This window comes from Homalodisca vitripennis, chromosome 3, assembly GCF_021130785.1.
Source record: "Homalodisca vitripennis isolate AUS2020 chromosome 3, UT_GWSS_2.1, whole genome shotgun sequence".
NCBI lineage: Eukaryota > Metazoa > Arthropoda > Insecta > Hemiptera > Cicadellidae > Homalodisca > Homalodisca vitripennis.
The window spans coordinates 151,305,582-151,322,184 of NC_060209.1; the positions used below are offsets into that span (position 1 = coordinate 151,305,582).

At 34.0% G+C, this 16,603-nt stretch overlaps 1 protein-coding gene across 3 annotated transcripts in view; it reads left to right on the forward strand.

Moving 5' to 3' along the window:
• Positions 1–13,893: 13,893 nt before the first annotated feature.
• LOC124357651 (MIT domain-containing protein 1-like) overlaps positions 13,894–16,603 on the forward strand; it is a 48,988-nt gene continuing 46,278 nt past the window's right edge. For 2 of the 3 annotated variants that reach the window (XM_046809628.1, XM_046809629.1), the window contains exon 1: positions 13,894–14,075. The gene's annotated coding sequence lies outside the window, so the exon portion shown is untranslated. The remainder of the gene's footprint in view (positions 14,076–16,603) is intronic. The other variant, XM_046809627.1, reaches the window with a different exon arrangement.

Below are 16,603 nucleotides of genomic sequence, written 5' to 3' on the forward strand. Positions count from 1 at the left end.
AGGGGTTGTATGGTGTATATTGTCTCAAGTATTGCAGGCACTAACTGTCCTTTCCTTATGAACAACATCAAATTTGCAGAACATATTTATACAAGTATGCAAATATATCATAATACTGACAACTTATTATGGAAAAGGGTTCAGAAAATTCTAATCCTTTTACCTAACTTAATAAAAGTATGAATACACTCTCTGAAATGCAATAGATTTATTAAGACAATAAGACTTACCATTACTTTGTACTTTTAAAAATTAATTTTTTTTTCAAACCATAGCAAAATAATTATTTATTTGATATTTTTTTACCAAGTAAAATATAATAGTAAGTTAATATAAGAGTTTCAGAAACTGAAAATTCAATTAATATCATCAGGTCCATCTTCTGTATGACTTCGATATACTGCTTGTTTTGCCATATCATACCACAATAACCAAGGTGAATCTGAACTGAAGAATCTATTTTTCTGATTGATAATGTGATAACAATAAACATCCCTCCCTAGACATATATATTAATTTCAATTTAGAACAAAATATAAGCACATGTAAGCGCCTGTATCTGAACATGTTCCTGCTAAAAAAAGTATTCTGTCTAAAATGATCTTGTAATTTCAGATATGAGATATCCCAATCATAAACCTTTTTAATAACTTTGAGATGATAACAAATTTATAAAATTTTACATATGGAACATGACACCAAAAATAAATGTTACATTAGGTACTTGTAAAGTTTATTATTATTAGTAACTCTTCTGGCTTTAAGTTGACAGTATTGCTTAATTTATGGGATTAATTTGTTACTTACTCTGTAAAAACTTATAGTTTCAATAATTTAATAAAAATTGGTAGATACAAGAAAAAGTAATTGAAGAGAGTTGTAGTTATTTTTGCTGACAGTTCAATAATAATAATAATATTTTGGTTTTACAACCTTGCAAAAGCTATAATAATATAACGACTGTATATTCCTTTAAATTTGTAATTTTATTTAACTCTATTGTACTTTTAAGCAACACAGAATTTTAAAGTTAAATAAAAATAATTTTTTATTGTTTATAACAAAAAAATAATTTGAATTTTCAATCAAGTGAAACATTTTGTCTTTGAAATAAGAAAACATACTTGTTTGTTTTATTTGCACTTCATATACTTGCCCATTAATTTGGTTGTGCTGTTTTTTTACTCATTCAATCAATAAAAGAGGAAAGAACTTACTTAGTATGCAATACTTCAAACAAATTGATTTCCTCTATTCTTTTGATTATTTAAGACATACTCTTCAAGTATTTTACTTGAAGTTTTCTTTTAAATTTGGCAAGTTTTAAACTGTAATTCTACTCTTTGAAAGGTGCATTAAAGATTTGCAACGAAATTAAAAAATATCTCATTATATAAATTTATCTCTCTTAAAGATGTATCTGCACACACTAACATTAAATCTACTGTTACTTCATATAAAACATAAGTGTTTTCTTAGTGTTTGTTATTTTCTAACAAATTTTCAAATCATAAATGAATTTTAAAGTGCTCAGAATTCAAACCAACTGCTTATACTTTGTAATTCTTCTCAGATTTAGGAAAAGTCTATGCTCAATATGATGGGTTGATTGTTTTTCACACCCAATGTTTTTACACTCTTACACTTTATTAAATATTCTAGTGAGTATACACTGACTTGTGATCTGTTGCCTGTTCTAGACATAATTAATTAACTGTGTTACATAATTAATAAGCTATTCCAAGTTCTAAGTATTGTCATTGCAATATTCAAAGCAATATGTAACATGTTGTGTGAAACTGATTAGTTCCCTGTTTTGATGTGAACCCTAGTGATTTCTTCCCTTGGTTTGTCTCTTATAACATCGTTAGGTTTTGATGTATAGATATTACTAATATTGGCTGTGTTATAAAGTTTCTTAGAATGAAATTTTAAGTGCTGTATGTGAGTGTATATCATGGAAATTTTTTTTATTATTGTTTTTAGGTTATGAATAAAATACTAAATAAAAAATATCTAAATATGAATGACAATTATTTACTTCATTTAATTTTACTCAGTAACATTAAGAATAGTAATATTTTAAAATCAAATTATAAACAAACTAAAATAAACATTTCTATAGTCTAAAATGTTTTTAATTAAAGTTTTTTTGCTGCTATAGGTAAAACTACATTTTATAAGTTATGCTATTAAACTTGAATTGTAGCTCACATACAGTGTTGTTTTTGTGATTAAAAATTTTAGAATTTACTCGATGTTGTTTATGTGAATAATACTGAATTGAAATTACAGTACGTATTATTTTTTTGTTAGTCCATGATTCTATCATGATGTGATCAAACTGTTATTATTATAGAGACTGAATAATACAAGACCATTATTTTCGTGATGGATCAACTTGTTTCACTTATTTTATCCCTCATCTTGAGTTCACTGCAATCAATAATGATTGACAATTTAAATAAACAAACAAATAATAAAAACATTTGGAAACAATATGCACCATTTTAGCAAATTACTCGTATTAAAAAAAAAAAATCGTATTAATAAAAATTTTGTAATTGATTTTTTACTTAAAGCCCATTAGAAAGTGTTTTTTAATATTTTAGAAAGTTCTCCCTCCTCGTTCTAACATAGTAGTGGCTCGTCATTTAAGATGTTCTTTCTCGCATTACCATAAGGCAACCCTATATGTGGAGAACCATTCACTTCTTGTCAAGAGCAGTATACAAAGATAGGGCCAAAGACACTCAGTTTCAGGTAAATTGTGCAATGTGAGAGTCAATTCATGCAGCCATAGAAACGCGTACTGATCCATATGTTGAGTTACTGGAGACGCACACTTGAACACTAGCACTTTGAAAGTGGAGCAAAAAGGATTACAAGGTTACAATAACAACTCAAACATGTATGACTACTGACTTATTAGACTACTGTAGATCACTCAATATAGAGCTGCTGTGAAGGTGTAAAAATAAAATGTTATTTAAAGGGTGAGCCCAAGAAAACCGTTAGTGCAGTGAGTTATAAAGAGTATAGTATATTGGTCACAGTGATCAAACCAAGAGTTGAATTATAACTTGATTACAGGGTCATGGACGCCGGGTTATTTATGGAATGGTCTTTACAGAAATAGTTATCATCGCCTGCATAATCCCAACTCGCTTTCACTCCAAAGATTAACACAGTCCATCATTTGTCAATAAGACTTAATACTAAACTAATAAATGAACAAAATCTTTACATATTAAAGTGAAATTAAAGAAAAACCTAATATTTTAAAATTAATACACCGGCTCCTTAGAAGTGACGTAACTTCAACAAATATCAAACACTTAACCAATCTTATAAAATTCACTGGAAGATTAGTTTGTCAGTTAAGTGGTAGCGGGCAGACCTGAGGTTCTCCACTCCAACATCAAAATCACTATCTTGGAACAATTAGTTACTGTGGCCAAAGGTTAGTGAGGGAGTGTCTACATAGTCCAGTCATTTAGGGTTTTATCTGCAGAAAAATTCCTAATGAGCTGGATTTGGTGTACACCTTCATTATAGCGTTTTAATGAAGATGTGAAAAATCGACATTGATATCATGCCGGCTAAAAAAGTTATAAGGGTCAAAAAGTCACGAAAATCAGTCAGTGAATATCTCACGACCTATAGCTTGGAGGTCAATAAAGGTCATTATAAAAATTATTCCTCATGCGATTATCTACAAAAAATGTACCTTGCATTTTTCTGTAAAAACAACCGTTTTCAGGCTAGAGCGCTGAGAAAGCGACTACATTATGATGATGCACTCGTTTCCGCACCACCTTTGAGGTAGAATGCAAGGCGTGTTTTTTACATGGTTTCCCCCGTAGGCATAATCCATGATCAGTAATAAAAGTTTTTTTTAATTTTATGTTTAATAATTATTTATTTGCACATTGAAAAATAGGGGAATACATTTTGTATATAATTTTCTTTTATATTCATTTGTCATCGACATCCTCTATTTCAACTTATTGCTGTATTTAAATCAATATCTTCGTGATTTTCTTTGGACTCAGCGTTTAAGCATGACTGACCATGACAATGTCCACAAGCTTTAGAACATCTCAATAAAATTTTTTACATCCACATTTGCCGCCACAAGCTTTTGTACAATTACAAAAGAGTGTTTAGTAGATCGTTGTGTGCTGTTGGCAATAAAGTTGTTAATGACTGTAACATATTATTTTTCAACTCCCAACCCCAGTAATTTTATCTGACATTTGACTTGGTGGTGGATAGGAGTCGTGAATAATTTTAATGGAACAAATATCTTCTTTGATTATCGATGCAGCAGTTTCTACAATTCGTAAACGTTCATCAAAAAGATTTATCTTTTTTTCTTTGTACCACGAATTAGTCAAAATATTAGCTGAAATATCTCGAAAGCAAATTATAGTAAAAAAATTGCTTTTCGTGGTAATTATAATATTACTCCCATATCGAGCAATCAGTTTTTTTATAATTCTCTTGTCATCTGGAACGTAACCTTGAATTACATCTTTCAACTTAGCCAATGTGAAATGACAATCGTCATTGTTTTCAATGTAATGGAATATAGCAATTCTGATATTCTCATCCAATGGACGGCCTACATCACCCTTCCCACTAAGTAACAAAAATTTGGAGAAACACTTATCATGGTACTTAGTTTCGACATAGACAAGGTCATATTAAAAATTTACACGCTCATTTACATTTCTTCCATATTTATCACCACGCGCCTCCAGCTTTTAAAACTGTATCTTTAAATGTGAGAGTACTCACTTTTCTTATAGCGCGTCTGTATATTTCTTTCAATTTCTTCACTTGTTTCTTCTCCACAAAACAAACATAATTTTTTGAAATAAAATAAATTAATTCTTTTTTTGCGCGGAGATGTTGATGTACTCGGCTCTTCTTGGTGTCGTTTGAAAGCCGCAATACTCAAATCGTTCATATAATTTTTACGACAATTACTGTAAACATTTACAAATGTCACAGTATTCAAATGTTCAATGTTACTATCACTTCGAGCGACACTAGCATTTTTTAATGTTTGTAGACTAGGTCTTACTTCTACTACGTCGCCACTAGATAATGATTCATTACATATGAAACATTTATCACTCATTATGAAAACTGTTTAAGAGCACAAAACTACGAAAACGTCTTTAACACTCAAGAACTGTTTTTCAACTAAAGTAAACATAATCCGACAGGCAGTAGCAGGTATAAAGAGAGGGGTCTCAGAACTATAAAGAACGGAACATCTGCCAGTGGAGGTCATTTGTATTATATATCATCATCATCCATTATCCACATTATACTAAGTTCCAAAACCTCTATAATATAAGTATATTTGTCACAAAACACCTGAGTAGAAGTTTTAAGAAAACTTAAATACATTGATAAAAAGCAACAGAGTTGAGTGACACCTTATATGTATACGGTATATAATACCCTATGTGAGTTGACTTTACAGAAAAATACAAGAGATATTTTTTGTAGATAATCGTATGAGAAATAATTTTTATAATGACCTTTATTGACCTACGAGCCATAAGTCGCGAGATATTACCGAAAAACTAATTTTCGTGACCTTTTGACCCTTATAACTTTTTTAGCCGGCACGATATCAATGTCGATTTTTCACATCTTCATTAAGGTAACAAGATGTAAACATGTAACTGTAAACACTGTAATTAAGGTATAAACCAAAATTCAGCACACAAGAAATTTTTCCGCAGATTGAGGTTTAAAAAACCTAAAATGACTGGACTAACATAGTTACCTTTTTATCTTGGGGTTTGTACGCATATTAGGTTGTGGATATATTCCTGGCGCCAGCGTTCCATACACTCTGGTTTGAGAGCTGGCATTACAATGTTTTTGTTGTTTAGTTCATTGGTGATTTTGAATTAGTTGAGTAGGTTGAAGTCGGTGTGGTGATGAGACAAAAAAATTGCTTTACTAACCTGTGAGTCATCAGATTGATTTCATATGTATGGTTAATTTCTTGGGAGTTTAGTAGTTTATTTAAAACGTGTGTCTTAAGCCATTGTTTTGTTCCTAGGGCTCAATTACAGTACTTTTTTATGATTGTGCTTATTAATTAGTAGGTATGTTAACTTGGTGCATTATGTTGTAACCTTATTAGTTGCAGTTAATGTGTTAGTGAAATTTAACTGGTTATTTGAGGGTAACTATCCATTTAGGGCAATATATTGGATACCAATAGAGTTGTACTCAAACTTTAGAATAATAAGGTCTTTTTCCTGGAATCTCTTTCTGTTTAACATAATGTGTAGCAAAAGCCATTATACTGTTGTGTTCTCTTATATTCTTTATGAAATTCAAATCACACAAATTGAGATCATTTAGTTCTTCACTTATTTGTAATTATGGCATTATAATTATGTTATAACATTTGTGACCTCTTCTGTTAATGCGTCACAGTGAATGCAAGTGTTGCTAAAAAGACCTAGATTATGAAAAACAACACAACACATTTTAGAATGATCATCTGAAAGCGGGTGGCAAGCCATCATGTGAATTTCTTTGAGAATTTTAATTATGATCTGTCCATTGAATTTAAACACCCTCCTGCTTCTGGTATTCCTGTTCTGCCAGTCATCGACCTTGAAAAAGTAAAACTTTAATAGTGTCATTTAAATTAGTTTACGTTTTTAGTCAAAGATGAACTAAAATTTTAATTAATTAATTTTCCTACAAATGCACTGGATTAAGTAACTGGAATCGAGTCAGCTGTAGCACAGTTATCTGAGGAAGAGGGTGACCGGGTTGGTTGTGAAGTCAGTCTTTAGCTCAGAAAAATTCTTCCACAAAATCCAATTTGACAATAGAGGAGAAAAGGGCTGTCGATCCTTGGGAAAGACAACACTGTCAAAATCTTACCAGGCGATAAAGGCAATGCTACTGTTGTACTTGACTCAGTAACGTATAAAGGAAAGATTATGGAAACTTGAAATAATGGCAAATGTACAGTTTTCAACTCAAGACTCAAATGATTCCTTTGAAAGTAAAGTAGGTACACCTTAAGGAAACACAAAGCACATTTTTCAGATAAATTAAGATCTAAATTAACTCCTCTCCATTCCAAAATCCACAAACCTAGCATCCCATTCCGGCCTATAATCAGTTCTCGTGATTCACTTTGCAGGGAATTGTCTAGAATACTTTGCAATATTCTAACGTTATTGGTAGGAAACCAAGATTTTTATAAAAAACTAAGGATTTTGTAGAGGAGTCAAAATCCCTTAACCCATTGCGGATCGTATTGTTTTGGCGCGCGGGCAGGAATTAATTTACGGTCTGCGGCCGAACGAACAGCAAACCTTCGTATCGCTCGCTATTATACATATACAGTTTAAATGCGCGCGTGACCTTGAGTGTGTGTGGTGATAGGCGGGGTAGCATTATCCGCTGCGCCCCGAAAACATTTCCTGTGACTCATGGGTTAAACCCTCTTTTCAGGAATCGTATTGGCCCAAATAACTCATCACACTCGCTAAAATCAGTCTGTTTTGTGACAGTGCTAATTGTAGTGGAATTAAATATTAAGAGAATACCAAATAATAGCAATAATAGGACTTACCCTTGTTTTTCAGTTGTTATAGTGTTGTTTAACGTGTTTTTGAAAATAATGTATTTGTCAATACTAATGTGCAAAACGAAATTGTGAGTTTAAAGTCGTTAAAAAGATTGTTGCGCCTTCATCTCAGCGGCTAGCACGTAAACGCAACCCGCAACACAGATGGCGTTTATTTGTTGAAAGGGTAGTATTTGGGCCCTACGAGCACAGCTAAATTCCTCCAACTGTACTCACTTCATATCTACGTTGAACTGGATTCCGGTTTATAAAAATATACCATCTGTATTCTTAAAAACAAAATAATTAAATACAATAGATTGTTAATGAACTATTTTAATATTTTCCCACAATAAAATAAAAACAATAATTAAGAACTACTTATATTTTGCAGCTTGTCGTTGCAACCGTTGCTGGTTAAGTATATTCCAAACACTAATTGTTTATTCCAAATGTATCTAAAACTATTTACTAAAATAAGAATGGCAATATGTGTTATTTATTTACACTTGAAGTGTTTGACTTTAGTATTTTACTTTAGTGTGAAAGATTTTGAAGCACTCTTTGTCACCATGTAATGGCACTTCACAACGGTCACATTGATATCTGGTCTCGGATCTGATTCCGCGTTCATAGCAAACTTTACACCTTTTTGTTGGAAATAGCTTTTTTTGGTTTTGCTGGAAGTTGGATAGGAAAGTGAGCCCAGTGTTTTGCCTGTAAACGCAGTGGGTTGTATCCTATCGACATACGTTCATGGGATGTTCTTTCTGGGAGATTAGAGTTTTCAAGTAACTGTTCGGCTAAATTTATTCTATAGTCTGTGTAATGTCTCTTTTCTTTGGGTTTTGGTGGTTTCAATTTATTGTATATGACGAATGAATTGTATATGGCAAGATCAAACAAATAAAAAATATTTTCTTGTAGGCCTTGATTGATCTTTTCATTATAGGAAAACTAGAAAGTCGTTAATCCATTCGGTCAACTCCAAACATACCGTTACTATAGTCGGTAATAACCTATGGGTTCTTTACTTCTTCTTCAACACCCCTTTTTATCTTTCTCTTTTTCGTTTCTTCAAACTTCAAATCAGAGTGGAGTGTGGAAAGAACAATAACATCCTTATTGTCTTTCCACATAACGGCTAAGATTAGCATATCCAGATTAGCCTCTTTGAAGTCTCTAGGTATATCGAACCTAGTTTTCAGCGCAGTGCCGATAGCATGAGTGTCATTCTTGAGTAGTTCAACAAACAACATAGGTGAAACATACCAGTTATCTAAATAAACTGTGTATCCCAAGCTCATGAATGGTTGCATTAGGTCTAAGACGACTGATTCACTAGCCAAAAATTCCTCACATATTTTATCCTCCCCAATATAAATTTTGAACATGGAACAATATCCAAAATTAACTTCACAAACTTTGTACACTTTTATGCCAAATCTTGCTGGTTTTTTTATTGAATTGAATGTACCATAACCTTGACCTCATTTTCATCAAACTTTCATAGAGGGAAAATTTTTGTTGGTTGATAAGTTTTTAAGAATTTCGTCTCGAAATACCTTATTACAGGCCTGATCTTTTCAGTTTGTCATTGGAATCTTGCAATAGGCAGTCTCAGATAAAATAGGTGTCTCTAATATTTTTCTTATAGACAAGTACATCCTAATATTTGGTCTTTTTTACTTGCGACATCATTATGTATAAAGCCAAATAGCTTTTGAGCTCATATCTTGTAAGAGGTGTCAAATTTCATCGCATTTTAGGTCTTTTACTTTTGGATAATTTATTTGTTTTTCGGCATAATCGTTGGTTTCCTGTACATCATGTCCAAAAACTCATCACCGCATACAACATTAAATATTTCTCACTCAGTAAAGTTTTCCCCTAACTGTTCGACAATATTTCTGTTGACACCCGGAACTCCTGTAAATGGAATATTTTTTACTTCATTAGATGTAGTTTTCCAAAAAAAATTGATTTTCTTTTCATAGGCCTACGATTACCTGTCACGCTTTTTTATTTTTCAAGCTCTTAGATTTCGCTAGTTTTCCATTATCTGGTAGCGTGTGATTAGATGGAAAATTCAGCTGTGAAGGTATTTGTTCAGATGGAACATGGGCCTGCTGGGGTATCCGTGATGTAGGAACGATAACACACGAGCAAGGTTCCGGGGTGGCAGGGATGATGTCTGAATCATAGTCTAAATAAAGCGGCTCGGGCGAAGCGATTACAACATCCGGACCATTGTTTAGACTAAACCCGCCAACATGTACGTCTGCGTCTTTTAGTTCTGTGTCACTAACCTCAAAGTCGCTTGCTTCATTCGCGCACCGGCGTGGACATAAGCACACTATATCTTCATTGTCACTGTTTAGGCCATTACTCTCACTAACACTCTCTAATAAATATCGATCAAGTTCAGACGATCGTAAGTTTTCCATTTCGATCAGCACATATTATGACACAATTATACCACAAAATGCGATACTAGTCACTATTATAATAACAGCTGAGGAAAACAACCAATCAGAAGCGCTAAAAAGCAGAGCGTAAACTCATATGAATGATTTTTCAACTTCGACATACAACTGCGATCTGTAGGATATGTATAAAACTTTTGAAAACTCTGAACGTAGACCGTTGTTAAACACTCTCTTTTTTTCTAAAAAAAAATACTCATTTGGTGGAATCCAGGTCTTGAAAACCCAAAGACAGTTGTTAGCTGTGCAAGACTAAGAGTCCAGCGCTGCTGTCCCTGTAGTATGAAGTTCGTTTATACGGGTATCCACAGGCGGGAGCACTCAAAGTACTTGTCTATGATTAGGAAGAGTAAGTGATAATGGAGAGCTAGCAACGCTTTATGGGAGAGACCGGGAACCATCTATGTGGGTTTATCTATAAATTGGGTATGATAAGCTGCGACTATGAGGAGTTATCACATCGTTAAAGAAGCCAGATCAAGAGTACACAGATGAAATGGGGGATACGCTTCAGCACATCCTTACGACACTGATGGAGCCAGACAGTATGAACCGCGAAGAAGAGCGCTTTAGGATCAGGGAAGAGCATCGAACGCCGTCCACGTACCGGAAGACCGGTATAAGGAAGGGAAGGCCCCTGGGTCGGATGGCATCCCAGTGGAGGTCCTGCAAAACTGGTCCGTTGATATAGAAGACATTTTCCTGAAACACTCAACGATTTTTGACGAAGACGACATTATCCAACTGTATGAAAAGAAATAGTAGCACGGATTATCCGCAAACCCAGCGACAGGGACTAGTCGGACCCAACATCCTTCCGACCCATAAGTCTACTTTCCTGTCGACTTGAGGATCAAACTGTAGGATGCTGTAGGAAAGGAAGCAAGGAATTCAACAAGACAGACAACAGCTGAGAGAATCAGTGGTAGAAGGATTGTGACAACGCGGATACTAGACGATTGATACACTCGATCCTTCTGGATATCCGAGTGATAATCCAGCTTCGGCGGGTCCAAGTTGGCCATGCCCTGACACGGTTTCTGACTAGGCATGTTCAATTTTGTGAGTACAAGCACCGTTTTGGGCACTCGAGGGATTCTGCAATTGTGGAGAGTAAGGCAATCCACACTAAATCGTCCTACGAAGACATTACCGAACTGCATAGCACAACACGACTACCACCTCACAGGACCAGTGACGGCTTCCAACCCTTACCCTATCTAGCCCTCTCCCTAGGCCTCTCTCTCCTAGACATTCGATTTCTCCCTCGCTCTTTCCATCACTCTTTCCCTCTACCACCGTAGCCCTCACACTTGTCGTCTCCCTCGCCCTCTGCCCTCCCTCTAGGCCTCGCCCTCTCCCTTTCCCTCGCCTTTCCCATGGATACTTTAGCTCTCTCTCGGCCTGTCTCTGTCTCTCCCCTCCTTCGATTTCTCCTTAGCCCTCGTCCTCTCTCCCTAGCTTTCTCGCTCGCATTCCCTCTCATCCTTGATCTCTCCTTTCGCTCTTTCCAATATACTCTCTCTCCCCTCTCTTCCTCGCCCTTTCCCTGGGCATTTCCCTCCCTTGGACCCACGCATTCTTCCTTACCCTTGCACTCGCCCTTCTCATGCTTTTTCCCACGCATTCCCTCGCCCTCCCCTATTATTTAGATCTCTTCTTTGCCCTCTCCCTAGGCCTCTCTCACCACCAACCATAACCTCTCTCTTTCGCATGTCTTCTCTTATTTTCCCTGCCTCGTCCTCTCCACCCCCCTCAATCTCTCTTAATTCTTCATCCTAGGCCTCTCTCACAAACTCGCCCTCTCCCTTTTCCTCTCCTTCACACTCGCCCCACCCTCGCGCTCTCCATTGCTCTCGCCCCGAACGATAGTAATGATTTAAAGAATGTTTTGTATAAGGTTTACAAAATTCTGATGACATCAAATTATTTTAGGCATATTACATGCCTATTGCAATCATATCGACGTTATGAGAGTAAGTTATTTTTACGAAATGTTTTGTATTTTTTTCTGTTTATGTATATTTCTTTTATTTTGTCGGGTTTTATATAGTACATTCGTCTCAATTGTGGTATGTAACGTAACTGGAAATGCCATTGGGAGGTGTAACTACAGTAAGAGCAACCCGGAACATGTAGAGTACTGTTGATCACGGCTTCAAGATGCAAACAATTCCATTCCCGAGGAACACAATTTTTATACTTATTAAATACGAACGTTTAAGTGTGGTTCACGATCATTCACAAACATACAAACTCGGTCACATTAAAACATCTTTACTAAGATGGCGTTATAGTTGTAAAGTTAAATGAAACAAAAATTTGTACTTCAATAAGTCTTTCACATTAAAAAAATCCAGAACTAGTATTGCCAATGAACAAAAGTTTAGTTGAGCCGTAAAGTGCTTGCAGTTTCCTATTTTCAACACAATTAATTGCAGTACATTTAAAGCACATCAGGCTGAAGTATCTAGTAGTTTTAATGTTAAAACAGCAATATTCCGTGCACTCGTATACAAACAATACTTAACACATACATTTCGAACCTGTAGCATCTACACACTGCAGTTTAGCATCACAAAACCACAATTTACCTCTCGTGTTTTAAATGATCTGCGATATACAAACGTTGAAGTCACTGTGAAATCTTAACTGGCGTTTTTTAAATTAAGTGTAATACTTCTATTTGAATTTTAATATTCCTATATTTTTTAGGAATTTTACACAACTGTACATCCCATGCTTTAAAGAAACACATGAGCACTTAAGTAGCCCATCTGCAGTTTTCAATGTTCAAAACTATTATTTATTTTTTTTATCAAATTCTTTCAGCTCATAATAAATTGACACACCAGTATCATTTCAGTCAGGTATCTCTATAATGTGACTGTATTGTAAACGTAATCCGTACCGAATAGAAGCATTTTCAAAGGTTTTTTCCATGCCAATGGTATTTTAATTGAGAATACTCAACATTTTCAAGGGAAACAGTCCAAACTATCTGCAAAAGAATTCCGAAAGAGACCAACGATCGAGATTAGTTGTAAATATTAGGAGGGAAGGTTTACTTAACAAACATGATTTGTATCTGCACAAAAATATAAAATTTTGTTCATTGCATTTTCACCTATCTCTATTTTTAAATGGAAATAAAAAATAAATTAGTATGACATGTTATTTTCACAAACCATCTACGTTAACGTCTACAAGAAAATTGCCTTATAAAACTGAAACCAACCTTCCTGTTAAAAGAATTAACACTTAATTTGGAATATAGAGACTAAAAATATTAAGAAGCTTATCAGTTTGAAGTCGATATATTCTGATGAAAACTACAGATATTTATCCCAGACTCGACCAAGAACATCATTTGACCGAAGTAGAACCTTTAAAACAAGTACAATCGAAATAAATTAAGTAAAGTAAGGTAATGAAATATATAAATAATTACAATTTAATTAAATTGACATGCTGTGATTAGGAGGTATGAGTTGATTGTGTAGAATACATTGAACTAATTCTACCATTTATATTTAATATCATAATTTATACGTACTCTAAACCTTTTAATTATAAACAGGGCACCAAATAATAAAATATAAATAAACCAATAATATTTAGCAAAATTTTTTTTCAAATTAGTAAGATAACATTCGTCCCCATATAAAAGAATGGAGTAAATCAGCTCTGAGCTTGCGTGTTGCCTGTAGCGCTAGTGTCGCTGTGCCGGACAACTAAACTTACTACTACGCTGCGAGACTGTCTATCTATAGTGTCTATATAGTAAGAGTCAGCTGTTTGGCAGAGACAGCTTTCCCTCCTCATAGCCTTTTTATCTATTCATTTATTCATTTTCTTATTTGCAGTGCTGATAAGTTCGTTATCAGGGAGATATGTTCAACCTCAAATAGTTTGTTTATCACTACTTTATTACTGTTTTGAAGACTAAATCTGTGACACAGGTTTCTATTTGCTATACACATTTTAGAATAAGATTAATTAATAGAATAAAATAGGGATTTTCTACGTGTACACACTCAACTATACAAGTTGATATTATTTTTATTAAGTATTTTTCTGATTGTTTATTTCACAGACTAATTCGTGTTTACTGTTTTAATTCACTTTATGTTACTATAATTTACGTATTTCGGTTCACACCGTGTCAAAACATTTCTTACAGACTACAGAAGTATATCGGCGTCGCCATGTAGAGTAATCTTTAGTTAAAGGTAAAACAGAACCGAAACACTGGTTGCAGTTTCGGTTTAACCTATAAAGCGGCAATAAAGTTTTCTGTTTTAAGACAATTTGCAGACTTGTTTTGTAAAATGTGGTTTGCTTACTGCTTTGGAAACCTACCTATATTCTAAGTACCTATAATTTTGATCTCATTAACTAAATAATACTATGATGTGTCAAGTTAAAGTTATAAAACCTGTTTGTCAAAATTAAAAAGGGTGAGGAAGTAGGGCAATATTTAGGAATGACAGTTTAACCCTCTAAGTGGCGGTAATATGTTGCTGGAATGGCATATGTTGCTGGAATGGCGGGCTATTTTTCAGAGTCAAGCAGGACTATCTTATAATTTAAAAATAAAATGCAAATTCTAATATGAGCAATGCTTGTTATATATCACTTTTTTCGTAATAAACTACAGAATAACATAGTATAGTTATGTTTTACATGCCTTAACCTTTTTTTTATGATATCCACACAAATGTCCAAAAAAACGTTTTTTACTCCACCAAACTTTTCATTTTTACGTTCTGTAACTTTAAAAATGTCATTCCTAGGAGATTATGTTAAATGCAACCTTTATTCACAATTGAATTCTAAACAAAAAACCTTCAATAATATTTTTTCTATTTACAACACTGAAAAAGTTATATGGGAAAAACTGAATCTAAAAAAAAAACACTTTTTCTAGTCAGAATCGCTAGAAGTTGCTTGCCTTTTCCTCCCTGTTGTGTAAGGCCTATAAAAGTGCTGGAGTTTAGGGTAACAAAGAGGGTGAATACCGCAGTTACACCCTGGACACCAATAAACGTTTCTTTTTCTTTTCACATTAGGGTCTTTCGCACAAATGATACACACTCTTTCATTCATATCATTTAATTTCATTTACCAAAATATGTACCCAATCTTTCAGCCTAGAAAACTGTCGGATTTCACCAGAATTTCTTTTATCTCTTATCTTTTTAGCAGCATAAAAGTTTGTTTCATTGGTAATGAGATTCCAAATGAAGTCAGTAAAAAATAGATAAAAATAATCAATAGGCCTACCTAAGTTTCTAGATGGACAATTTCTGACACCTGGATGTCTCACTCTGAATTTAGCTTCAAGGTTCTGGAAAAACTCGTACCCAATTACGTTGTTGTGGAATTCTTTGTATGAGGGGTACACTAGAATCAGATAAACTTGATTCGCTATCACTTGATTCACTTTCACTTGATTCACTTATAATATCTGCTAATGAAATATTATCGGGTATCTCTTCGACAGGAAAATCACTTTCTTCATCTGAACTACCTAAACTTTCTTCACCTTGTAATATATTACGTATACTACTACTTCCTAGATTGATATCCATTGTAAAATATTCTAAAACACAACACCAAACGACCATTACAAGCCAAGAGAAACAAAACAGTCACGTAGGCCTACTCAGCTAGTTTTGCCACAAGGATTATTTCAGTTAGTACCATTGATTATTTCATCGTGATGTTGATGATACTATATGAAATGTATTTGAAATTTAATGGTGAACGCAACTGTGCAAACTAGGCGTAAAAATAATTATCGGTTGCCTAGCAATAAGCGGCAATGTGAAGCGACTTCTAAGACGTCGCTTGCCACGTCACGGCGGCGTAAATAGAACGTCTCAGACGTCGCTTGCCACTTAGAGGGTTAATAATACTAATCCTCAGCTTCTATCAGAATTTCTGAAACACCACTTTTTTCATGGCTTCCGTAAACCTTTTTTGAAAAATCGTGTGTAGGGTACGATAAGGGGACCCGGTTTTTTATATCGAAAGTGGCAAACGATATTACTAAATCATAACCATCGATATAATCAATCGATAATGATTAATTATTTTGAACTATTAACTTAAATAATCTATATCAACAGCTGTAAACATTCTAAAATAATACACTTAAGATAATATTTCAATCTTACATAAGTAATTCTGTTTATTAAAAATGGCAGTCAATTTTAGAAAAATACATGACATTGCTTTTTCGTGGCTTCAACATGTACCGAAAAACCCATTATGTAAAATTTGTGGGAAAGAAACAACTATAACTGTGAGAGGAGTAAATATGGTCGTCTTCAGTTTTCCTAATTTTGGTTATAATAAATAATTTGTTTGATCACTGTAAATATTAAATTCATATTTTAATTTAAAACATATGGTTGTTATTGAGGACTATAGGTACTTTTATATCGATTGATAGTCTAGGATTTGAGATGCGAATATTAGGCAT